The sequence below is a fragment of the Piliocolobus tephrosceles genome, chromosome 1, assembly GCF_002776525.5.
Source record: "Piliocolobus tephrosceles isolate RC106 chromosome 1, ASM277652v3, whole genome shotgun sequence".
In the NCBI taxonomy this organism is placed as follows: domain Eukaryota; kingdom Metazoa; phylum Chordata; class Mammalia; order Primates; family Cercopithecidae; genus Piliocolobus; species Piliocolobus tephrosceles.
The window spans coordinates 180,340,119-180,351,898 of record NC_045434.1 but is presented as its reverse complement, the minus strand read 5'-3'; the positions used below and the strand labels follow the sequence as shown (position 1 = coordinate 180,351,898).

Sequence of the window (11,780 nt, the reverse complement as noted above, 5' to 3'; positions counted from 1 at the left end):
TGGGAGGAGGCTGTGGGAACGTGGTCACCTGGTCCAAGGGCCTGGGTTCGCTGCTTTCAGCCAAACACGCTCATTGGGCCGGGGCCTTCAGACCTCACGGAAGACATCTGCCCCAGTCCACGTGGACTTCTGATGCAGGCTGAGAACAAAAAGAGGCACCTGGACATTCCCTGGAGCCCTCTGCATGGTCGCGCTTCGGTGGAATTTGGGGGCCCTTGGCTGCCAGCCACGCTTGCTTGATAGCAACAGAAACCAGTTCTGCCCGACTCTGTGCCACAAAAAAAAAGCCACACCCCACTCACCTGACATCCACCCCATCAAGAGTCCATGCTGCTGAGCCCTGAGGGAGGGGAGGACTTTGTGGTCAGGCTCCGTGGCCCGCCCTGGCCCTGCTCTGTTGAGGATGCGCAGGACGTCCTCTCCAACTGCACCACGCCCAACTGGGCTGCAGGCAAATTTCATCCACACCAGAGAGGGGTGGGCAGAATGGTGAAGCTTTTGTTGAACTTGGATCAGGAGATGATGTAAAAATGGCCCTGGAAAAAGACCAAGAAAGCATGGGACACTGGCGCATTGCGGTGTTCAAGTCCCACAGAACCGAGGTGGATTGGGTGTTGAAGGAAACACCGCAGTCCCAACAGTGCTGGCAGCGCCAACTAGGGCTTCGTGCACGAACTTCGAGCACTCGCGTCTGGATGCACAAAGAAGAAATCGTTCAGTTCTTCTCAGGGTTGGAAATCGCAGGAGTTGGCCTCGCAGGAGTTAGCTGAGAAGGCTCTTGGAACGCCCAAGGAGAGGACAAGGCACAGGGACATGGAGGTGTTCAAGAGCGGCCAGGAGGAAGTTAGGTCGGACTCAGGTCCCCCTGAGGCTCATATCCGTGCGGCCCCGGACCCCTGTGACCAGCCCGGGGCCGCCGGGAGCTACCCTGGCATCGTGAAGCAGGCAGGCGCAGGATACGGAGCCACGAGGAGCACGGCGGCCTCTGCACCGCCGAGGTGCACCGAGTTGGGGAACCTCAGCTACTGTCTCTCCGGAATGTATGACCACAAATACAGCGACAGTGAGGTCACAGGGCAGAGCACCACCACCACTGCCTCTGAATGAGGGGCTGCCATACAAAGCGACCAAGAGAGACATTTACAACCTCTTCTCTCCTCTCAACCCGGTGAGAGTCCACATTGAGATGGGCCCAGATGGAAAAGTGACGGGCAAAGCAGATGTTGAGTTTGCTACTCAGGAAGAAGCAGTAGCAGCTACGTCCAGAGACACGGCCAGCATGCGGTACAGATACATAGAACTATTCCTGAATTTGACAACAGGGGCCAGCAACGGAGCCTACAGCAGTCAGGGGATGCGAGGCATGGGCGTGACCGCCTACAGTTGTCTGGAGAGCCAGTCAGTGAGCGGCTGTGATGGGGCTGGCCACAGCGGGCAGAACAGCATGGGTGAATAGGACTTGTTTTGTTAGCAGCATTTGGGTTATTTCAATCAAATTCTCACAGGCCGCCAACAAGCAGTGAAGAGCAGTCATAATGGAGGAAGCTGTGGGACCCATTTTGCACTATGAGTTTGTGAAATCTGGATTCAAAAATTACCTCTTTAGGCCAGGCACAGTGGCTCAGGCCTGTAATCCCGACACTTCGGGAGGCCGAGGCGGGTGGATCACTTGAGGCCAGGAATTCACAACCAGCCTGGCCAGCATGGTGAAACCCCTTCTCTACTAAAAATACAAAAATTAGCCAGATGAGGTGGCAGGCTCCTGTAATCCCAGCTACTCGGGAGGCTGAGGCACAAGAATCACTTGAACCCAGGAGGTGGAGGTTGCAGTGAACCAAGATGCACCACTGCACTCCAGCCTGGGCAACAGAGTGAGACCCTGTCTCTCTCTATATATATATACCTCTTCAGTGTTTTCTCATGCAAAATTTTCTTCTAGCATGTGTTATTGAGTAAACTAAAACTATTGTCAGCTTTTCTCAATTAACATTTTGTTAGTATACTTCAGAGAGAAGTTATCCGACTTTCAGTATGTTACACATGGACCTTTTACACCACATCACAGTGAACACATTGGGGAGATGTGCTTTTTTGGAAAACTCAAAGGCACCAGCTCCCAGATTCAAAGAAATGTTTCTCATGTTTGTTCATTCTAATTTATATTTTCATTTAAGATCCTTTAGGTTAAGTTGAAGCTTTTTAAAAGTGAGTTTTGAAAATTGAGACACAATACTAATACTGGAGGAATTGGTGAGGCCTTGACTTAAAACTTTCTTTGTACTGTGATTTCCTTTTGAGTGTATTTTGCTAAGTTAAACTTGTTAAATTTTTTGTTAACTAAACTTTTTTCTTAAAATGAAGACTTTTTCACAATGACGGCACAGATTATCTACTCAGCAAAAGATAGCGAAATGACTGGGCGGTTCAAGATAATTCATTTTAATCGTAATGTATTTAAGTGTGAATTTAAAAATAGTTTCATGCATCAAATCTGTGATCTCCCTTATGTTCTAATAATGAGGCTAAATAAAAGTCTAATAAAAATGTAAAAAAAAAAAAAAAAAAAAAGAATTCTGCCAGTTCTCACATCCTATGAGTCTTTCTGAAGGGTAAATACACTCATGAAAATTTAAATATATTGTCTTTTACCAGTAAGCACTAAGGATAGTAGGACTGTCCAGTTTAACCCAACAAAAGAAAGATAAGACTAGAAATGCAAACAGAAATCCTTCATCTTTGGCCTGTACTAGGAGTTACCCTGATCTCCACCTCCCCTGCTAGCCCCCTATACTTCAGCCACTTATTCCTATACTCTGAGAATAGTTGGGGGCGGAGGATAGTAATCTGGAAAGGAACCTTACAAAGTGGCCCTGCTTGCTTTCTTTCATCATTCTTGCTGATGCCCCTTGTTGGCCTTGGACCCCTTGTTCAGATTCTGACCTCTTCTACCCAAACTCTTTGACATGAGTCTTCCCAGATCACTCTCCTCTGCCTTCTCTCCCTCCCCAGATCTGACCCCTGGATTATAGATTTAGCTTGGCATCATGTCCTCATGTCTACATTCCCAGCCCTGACCACTTTCAATCAGTTGGAAGTGGTGCTATATTAGGCAACTCCAAAGCACAGATTAGTTTATCTGTAGCAACACGGCCTAAAGGAAGAAGTCCAGGGATGGTTATTTAGTGGAGCAGAGTCACTTAATAAAAGGCATTAAGCACCTTAGAAGCCTGAAGGTTTGAGCAAATTGTTTTATACACTGCACTTGCAATTATGTGTGAAAGTTTTCACATACCTGGCTTCCTGGATACATAGCCTTTTAAAAATAATGCATTTGGAAATGCAATTTAATCAACGTCCTAATTTGAAAAAGCATTATATAGGTCCCTGATAGATACTGTGTTGGAACACTGGGGCCATACCTGAAGTTACTGGGACCTCAGGGAAGAGTTAATATGGAAAGAATCCTGGTTGTTTTTCTAGAAATAGTTAGAAATTAAGAAATTAACTAGCATGCTGCTAGTTAACTTTGTTCTCTCCTCTGGCTTTGCAAGATTCATGGGAAAAGACCTTCAGCACTGTTGTGATTGAATCATTTCACATGCTATGACCAGATAACCTTTGCATATAGAGATGACTGGGACAATAGTCCCATTCTTGAGGAGCTCAGGAGTTCGGGGAGGAAAAGGACACTACATCAGTCAGGTCCAGCAGGAAACAGAGCTCACCCCACTTAACGAGATCTCAATCAAGGGAGGACTTAGAGAAGTGTGGGCAGAGCTGATGAGGCATCTAGATACCAACAGCAGCAGAGAACCATTACCACCCCTAATAAAGAAGAGACAAGTAGAGTGAACAGGAGAGTGGGAACCATGGAGGAGGGGCTCCCTCAGGAGCTGCAGTCAAAGATCTGGCTTCTATCAGAGGGGAGGCTTCAAGGCTAGGACCATGGGAGAAACTGCCTTGACCTATCTTCCCTCCCATTCTCTAATACCCTGCAAGTACGTATCATCTACTAACTCAGACAGAAAACCCACTAGCAAGGGAGTCCGGATGATAGTCTATAGGGATCAGCCTGGGGAAAGAACTAAGACAGATGCAGATAACAGATATGGCAGCATGAACAAAGAATAATCAAACCACAACACCCCATTTTCCACCCAGGTCCCCTTTTTTCCCTTCATTTAAATGAGAATCCCATCCCAAACACAAGGAGACACAAGTTATCAGCCACTGTATTATTACTGGTGACATCATTTCAGTGTACTCTCACCTGGACCCTAAATTTTGAGCTTGGCTACCATCAGCACTCCTCACATAAAATAGTGTAATTGGCATAAAAAAAAAGTATGGTTGCTATGGTCTCCCCTTCTGTAGTCTTTCATGAGGCCGGAGCAAATTATCGCTGCTTCCTTTTATTCCGTGATCACTTTATCCTCTACTAAACACTTATCACCCTATCTTGAGAAGGTCTGAGATCCAAACCTTCATCCCCAAATAGCTGAGCCCTTACTACTCCTCTCTGCAGTGGGTGGTCAGTTTCCCATTGACCTTCATTATTGGACATGGAAGTCCATGGAAGTCCTGGTAAGTGACCCCAGAAATCCCCTGAGTTTAAAATATAGTCTTCCCAGCCCTATTGCATGGCAGCAACCTGCTTTCTTCTTGGTATAGAATATATAGTGATCCCTCCTCTTCCTGTTGGTTGGTATAGACCAATATAGTGATCCCTCCTCTTCCTGTTGGTTCAATGGTGTGAGTTCCAAAATGGCCAAAGACAGGCTCAGCTTCCAATTCCTTGGTGGGAACATTCCTCCCTTAGGAATATTCAGGCTCAAGATCATGGAGATGGAAAGCGAAAGTTCTATTAAGTGGAGTATTAGCTGTGATAGTTACAAGGGTCACTCCTAATGCTTCCCCGTGTTTCCTACCCCACAGTTCATGCTATGAAGGAGACAGGACCAGATACTGACTGCTGGTTTAAAGTATATACTAATCCTACAGGTGAGCTCAAGCTTTGCATGGTGTCATATCCCAGTTGGCCTACTGAACCCTCACTACAGACACCTTAGAAGCCCTGTGTTGAAGATAACAGCTCTGTAGTCAATCTTTGTCCCTGGATGACAATGTGGAGGAGAGCTGCCCACCAGTCTAAAACACTCATTTTGGAATTGTTATGTATGAGACAAATGCATCCCTATCTAATTTAAGCTATTCTACTTTACCATCTCCTGGTTACATTATTTTAACATTGCCCTAGTTAAGACAGCCATCTTGACTGTTAGCATAGCCCTAACTTATGCTTTTTCTGGTTAAGTTGACAGGAGTATGGATTGGGGTGGAGGATGGAAACAGGGGAGGGCCTCTGGTCTTATAATCTGGGCTTAAATATGCTGGTTTGCTGCAGAGTCCCTGCTGGGCAGCCCTGTGCCTTGGAAAACCACCCCATACGTTGATTCCAAGTGCTGTTCTTCCTCAGTGTCCTCTCTCTATGGTGGACAGCTCCCAGGGGATTCTTAGTGTCTTTCCAATGGTTTTTCAGATTCCTCTCTCTTCTGCGGTTCCCTCTGCTTTCTGAGATATCGTCAGGGAAGGGTTGAGTAACTGGTGCTGGTTCCCCATCCTACGCTGAGATGAGGCCGTGGAGGGCCCGGAGCAGGGGGAGGAGTAGGTATTCCAGGAAGGCAGCTATATATTATATCACTTCATTTCTATGAAATTTCCAGAATAGGCAAATCCATAGAGACAGGATGCAGATTCACAGTTTCCAGGGTCTAAGGAATGGCAGGAATGGAGGGTGATTGCTTAATAGGTAGGGGGTTTCATCTGGGGAATAGTAAGAATGTTCTGAAATAAAACAGTGGTGATGGTCACACAACCGTGTAAGTGTACTAAATGCCACTGAATTGTTTCCTCTAAAATGACCAAAATGGTGAATTTTATGTTATGTAAATTTATCACAATAAAAAAAACAGTAAAGTGGTTGAATTTTATTCTAATTGAGTAGGAAGATGCTCGAGGGTTATAGGGGTGAATCTGGCAGTGACTGAAGTTAACAAAGCTGTAAAAGAATCATTTGACCTTGTAGTTCTGCTTGGAACATCTGTTTCCTCCTGCATGGGGGGTGATGGGGATGGAAGGGAGTAGGGGGAGAACAGGCAGAGTAGAGGATGCTGACTCCAGAGAGGGCAAAAGGCAAGCTGCTGGTCTAGGCATCATTTCTAGATTTTCCTGATTGACATGGATTTTTTGGGGTTTTTTGTTAATTTTTTTTTCAATTACTCAGCATTCTAATACCTTCCTATGTGGGGAGAATCCAAATGGGAGGAGTCCTCCTTTGTAAACCTTGGTTATAGGTAGGAACCTTCTCTCTGTGCCCTGTCCCACACCCCCACTGGCCAACCACACTTGGTCTCAGACATCTAACCCAGCCCAGCTAACCAGATACTCCTTCTGGGACTTGGAATCATGACAAGTGATGCAAAGACACAGATGAGAGCAGGTGAAAGTACACAGAACAGCTGCGCCACCAAAGATGAGAGTCCACTGGCTGCTGTGTTGTGCAAGATCTGGGGCTTTGGCATTGCATGTTCAGGGGCAGCTGTGCCTGGCAGCATCCTTACCAGACCAATTCTAAGGGGTGACCTTGGCTTTGGCAGCCACTCCCTGACCTCTTGTTGTGGTTATTTTCTGAGCATAGTTCACCAACCCCATTTCAATTCTCAAGCTACCCAATATCCTTCCAATAAATTCCTTGACTATTCAAGTTAGCCTGAGCTTGTTTCTGTTACTTTTAACTAGGAACCCTGTTACATTAATGCAGTCTTAACCATCTCCCTTCAAAACAGAAAACATGGTACATTCCAATTAAATGCCTATGACTCCTTGCAAAATTGAAATACTGTCTGCACCTTGATTCATGTGTGTGTGTGTGTTTCACTTTAAAGATTACAGATGTGAAAACAAAATGCATTTCCATGCACTGAGTTGTTGTAGCTATGGTGATGAGCAGACAGAGCGGTGCTCTAGCAATTAGAAGACCAGGCCACAGCTAGTTGTGTAACCTTGGGCAAGTCAGTTTCTTCTCTATTCAGGCTGAGATAAGCTGTGAGCCCTTTTCTAGTGTTTGAGATTCTGTGATTCAGGAATGCAAAATAAATCATTTATATTAACACGATGCCTAGGAAAACAAACTATTCTCTCTCACAAACAGGCACAGTCTGACTCAATATCATACAACTAAGATAACTTCAGTTGTCAATCTGTACTTCATCTATTAAATAATGCATATCATTGTAGACAAGCAACAAAAGTTAACAACAGCCTCATCTCTCTGTGGGAATGTCATCTGCAATGTTAATACTAACGAAAGCTCATGCTTGGATTGCATTTGCTACATGCCACAGCTCCAGGAGTATTGCATGTATGAGCTCATTCAATCCTTACAGCAGCCTCAGAAAGTAAGTGCTATTATTATCCCATTTACAGATGAAGAAACAGAAGCACAGAGAGGTTGGGAAACTTGCCCACCAAAGTCACACAGCCTGTAGGTAACAGAACCAGTATTCAAACTCAAACTATCTGGCTCTAGAATCCAGCCGCTTTATGCGTGTGTGCGTGTGTGTGTGTGTGTGTGTGTGTAAATCTATATAACATAAATTCACCATTTTAGCCATCTTAAATCATACAATTTAGTGGTATTTAGTACACTCACAGAATCCATGCTTTTAATGACACACTATACTACCAAAACTATATCTATCATCAAATAAATAAACTGTAATTATGATCAGTTGTACAGACCGAGAGATAATGAGATAGAGCTGTCGTTTCTTTCATCCATTTCGGTGCATTCAATAGTAGTAATGCAGTTTCCAAATGAAGATTATAGAGTTGTGTGATGGTGTGATTCCTGGTCCTAGGAAGCTTTTAGCTCTAGTCTACTTTTTGCCTCCACGAAAGCTGCATCTAATTTTTTTTTTTTTTTTTTTTTTTTTTTTTGAGACGGAGTCTTGCTCTGTCGCCCAGGCTGCAGTGCAGTGGCTGGATCTCAGCTCACTGCAAGCTCCACCTCCCAGGTTCACGCCATTCTCCTGCCTCAGCCTCCCGAGTAGCTGGGACTACAGGCCCCCGCCACCTCGCCTAGCTAGTTTTTTGTATTTTTTAGTAGAGACGGGGTTTCACCGGGTTAGCCAGGATGGTCTCGATCTCCTGACCTTGTGATCCACCTGTCTCGGCTTCCCAAGGTGCTAGATTACAGGCTTGAGCCACCGTGCCGGGCCACTGCATCTAATCTTAATCAACCTTGAAAGATGAGCGCCCATCACATTTTAATACTTCAGCAGAGGATGGAGCAAGGGAATCCCAAGCTTCCTCTGAGGGCTGGTCCCACTATTTAAGGACACCTATAAACAGAAAGTCCTGACCAATGTCCTCATTCACAAATGAATGCATTCAGCTTTTCCCTGATTTTAGGAATGGAGAGGCAGGTGTTGAAAAAAGTTGGTCAGCAGTTCCTCTGCAATAATAATTCTAGTGACAGCTCACACTTGGATGGCATTTACTAAATGCCATTGTTCTCTAAGAGTTTTGCACATATGATAATCCTTTATAACCTGGCTGTGTGTGGCCTTGGGTAAATAATTACTACTTCTTCTAAACATCTCTCTTGTGACAGTCATTCACTCAGCAACTGCTGGTGGCATGTGTTTTGCACCAGGCACTGAGCTGAACCCTGGAAGCAGGAAAGATTGTGGGGTAGTTGGGTGGGTAAGTATTGGGCAGTGGTTCTCCGCATGGTTGGGGAGGATGTTACCAGTGAATCTTTCAAAAGTGCAATGTTCACTTTCGTTGGGTCTTGATGTACCACATATGTTGTCAGGGCTAGAGTGGCAGGTGGGTTTGGGAGTGGTGCGTTTCAAAAAAATCCCTCCCAGATTCATCTCATTTTCCTTATTCTCCCCCCAACCACCACCGCCCAAATCCCCAACCCAAGCACATCTATTAGTTTAGAACCATTGAAATTGGTGATTTCCGAGGCTACTTTGGGCTCTAAAATTCTATGGTGCATTCTCAATTCAACATTCCTTAGGTGCCTACTCTGTGCTAAGCACAGGAGCTCCAGAGGAGAATACGGTATTGATAGACATAGTCCCTGCCCCCTGTCCACTCCCATTCTGGTTGAGACACAGACAAGCAAACCAGCAGTGTCAATATAACATGCGGGACCTGGAATACAGGGAAGCCTTTCATGAACTGAATATCCCCTCAGGTGACACTTCAACTTTCTCTTCTCCAGAATAAGTGATTCCTTTGCCTTCTTTTCTAAGCTCTTATTTCCCAATGATCAAACAATATCATCAACATCTGACAAGTTCTGAATCTAATGCATCTGCCTTCCTTCTGGTTTCAGATGCAAAGCATATTCTCCACACAGCCTCACACCAGTTCCAAACCCTGCATGCTAACATTTCTCTGCCGAAAGGCCTTTTTAATGAGGAACTTGGTTCAGGCATCAGCTACAGAACATTAATATTCATGGTTAGTATTTGTAAAAACCTTTATTTTAATCTTTTGTTTCTGTTGAGGGGGGAGTGTTAAAATGGCCAGAAATTCCCAATTCCCATTTATTCTATCCAGGGCTCTATTTTCAGAGTATTTTCTTTTTGGCTTCCATTATTTCATTGGGGTTGGCAATGAAAGTTAGTCCTGCTCCCATCCAAGTGTTAAATGGATACTCATGTATCTTGTTGCCACATTGGTATACTTAATTTTATTCCAAATAGGATTTTTCTTTTTTCCCCTCTGCATGCAAATGTGTTACCCTTTTCAGTGTTTGCATAATAGCAGTAATTCTTTCATTTGTACAAAAGGACATGCATTATTTTGGCAGATAGATGGAGCTTTGATGGAGAGATTATTACATTTCCAAAAGCAAAGAGAATAAATCAGAATTTAGCTAGACGCTGACTAAACACCCCCTTCCCCCAACTCCACTGATCATGAGCCAAGTGTCTAACACACTACACTTTCCTCCCAGACAACAAACCTTGCAGAACAGTAGGACCTTGCTGGCTGTTCTTGGTTCTCTGCCCTTCTCTGCCTGTCTCTGTGGACTGTATCACTTGGCCTCCCTTGCCCTACAGCTTCTGACTGGTTTAGTCAATAGGAGGCACCAGCATGAAAATGGAGGATGGGAGTAGAGGGAGGCTGGGTTATTTATTTTCCTGCTCCCTCCCTGCCTTTCTGTAGCTCAGGCAGTAGCTGTACCCCTCCAAGGCCACAGACTAGTTGAGGAGCCCCTCTTCTACAGGTCCAACTCTCACTGGACTCGTAATCCCCTTCCTGCTCCTCACTGCCTCCAGCAAGATTCACAGAGCTTCCCAACCCCTTGTCGACTAACCCTGCCCATATCCATGTAAATATTCCTTATACTCAATGCGTTGAGTGTGCCATCTTTTTCCTTAGGACACTGAGAGAAGCATCATATTCCCAAAACTTCACTTAGCTCACTAGATCCTCCCTCCTTCTCCAAAAACAAACAAACACCATAGCACTGGGAAAGTAATAAGTCCAAAACCACTGAGGTCTATAGGCATCTACATGTCACCTCAAAGTGTTTAGAAATTGCACAAGGCAGAAGAAAAGCTTTCCCTAGGTGCATTTAGCTCCACTGCAGTCATGTAGATGATTGGCATCTGTTAGTTTTGCCTGTCACTGGATCACCTTCTTCTGGTCACAGCCCCCTGATTTTCCTTGGGAAGCTACCTCTTCAATTCTCTTGGCACATGTGGATTGGATGGAGCTGTTCTCACCCTCAGCTCAGAGAAAATATAAGACGCCCAACTTAGCCACTCGGGCCATCATTTCCCCCAGGCCATAGCAGTTGGTTCAGGGATGGGCATGTGAGCTAAGCCAGGCCAATCGAAACCAGTTGGATAAAATTCTAGGACTTTGGCTGGAGCAGCTAGAGATGAATAGAGCCCACCTGAGAACTGAAAAATCACAGAGAAAGCAGTCAAGAAATGAAGAGAGGAAAACTGGGTTCTGATCATGTCATTTGCATGCTGGATCAAGCCTAGCCTTGCTCTTGCAATTACATGAATAAAAAGATCTATCATTTCATTTGTTTAAGCTGGGTTTCCATCAGGGGAAGACTCCTGACTACTGCATTGAAGATGGAAGCTCTTTATATACTCGGAACCATCATGGACTGGGTAAGGGGGAGGCAGAGAAGAAAACAGAATTGAATATTTCTAGATCACATATTATTGTGTGCTCTAGAATACAGCATATATTAATGTAGGTTAATTCATTTAATCCTCAAAATGACTTTACTCAGCTAAGTTGAGGAACTTGCTAAGTGCCTTACAATTAGCAAATGGCAGAGTTAAGTTCAAACCAAGGATATTCTGCTTGCAAAGACATACTTGCTGTGCTCCGATGTACTACCATTATCATCATCATCTTCATCATCTGCCTCCTCACTGTTACCATCACCATCATCTTCAGGACACTCCCTGAGGATCTGGACCACAATGGTAGGAAGCTGAGTTTTCTAACTCACAAAACAGATCTTCAAACATATAAGTACATGGTGTGCAAATAACTATAGCAAGAAGTACAGATTGGTCAGTACCACGAAAGAGGAGCAGATATCACGTTGAGAAAGATTACTTCCATCTGAGGTAGACCTCTAGAAATGGCTGAAGGAAATCCAAAGACAGGAAAGAGTCTGAACAGAGGAATTAGGGACAGGAATGTCAGATCATAAAAGATTCAGT

The 11,780-nt window shown here is 44.7% G+C and overlaps 1 pseudogene; it reads left to right on the top strand.

Annotated features, from left to right (window-relative positions):
• The first annotated feature begins 327 nt into the window (after positions 1–327).
• On the top strand, positions 328–1,456 carry LOC111548660 (annotated as a pseudogene).
• Positions 1,457–11,780: the final 10,324 nt, after the last annotated feature.